Here is a 657-nt window from a genome sequence, read left to right on the forward strand (position 1 = left end):
TTTCTAGATAACATCTTCCTGTCCAGACAAAGGATGTAGATTTAAACAATTTATGAGGCTAAAGTGGTCTCTCCTCATTACCGTACTTATGTGGTATATTCAGAAAAACTTTTTGTCTCTGATGTGGATTGTTTATTTAGTGGCAGTTCTGATTTGCAATTATTCCCATTATTGAGCATATCGCTTCCATATGCTGCTAAAGTCTGTGAATAACATTACAGGTGTTTACTTGTTTTCACCATTATCATTTTTATTAGTATCTATGGTGATCTCTGGCTAATTGGCCTCATCAAACCTCTTTATGGATCTGAGAGTTTTTTTTGGTTTTGCCTGGTTGTCTGTTTGGACCATGGCTTCAGTTTACTAAGCTGTCACCATTCTCTCAATTTAGAAATTTTCCACGTCACCATCCAGGCCATATGGAACTTTTAAATCTTTTCCATATCACAAACACATGAACACACACACACACACACACACACACACATATACATACAAGAGTAATTGAGCTAAATTTATGTGACAGTCCACCAAGTTTGGGCTCAGGCATGAGAAACCCAGAGTGGAGAGATTGGTCCCTTTCTACAGGTGCCTGCCTCCCATACCACTCCCATCTATTTTCCTGGTAGAAGTCTCTAAACCAGAAATGGTGGATTG

Source organism: Propithecus coquereli, unplaced genomic scaffold (assembly GCF_000956105.1).
Source record: "Propithecus coquereli isolate 6110/MARCELLA unplaced genomic scaffold, Pcoq_1.0 Scaffold190, whole genome shotgun sequence".
NCBI classification, from domain to species: Eukaryota; Metazoa; Chordata; class Mammalia; order Primates; family Indriidae; genus Propithecus; species Propithecus coquereli.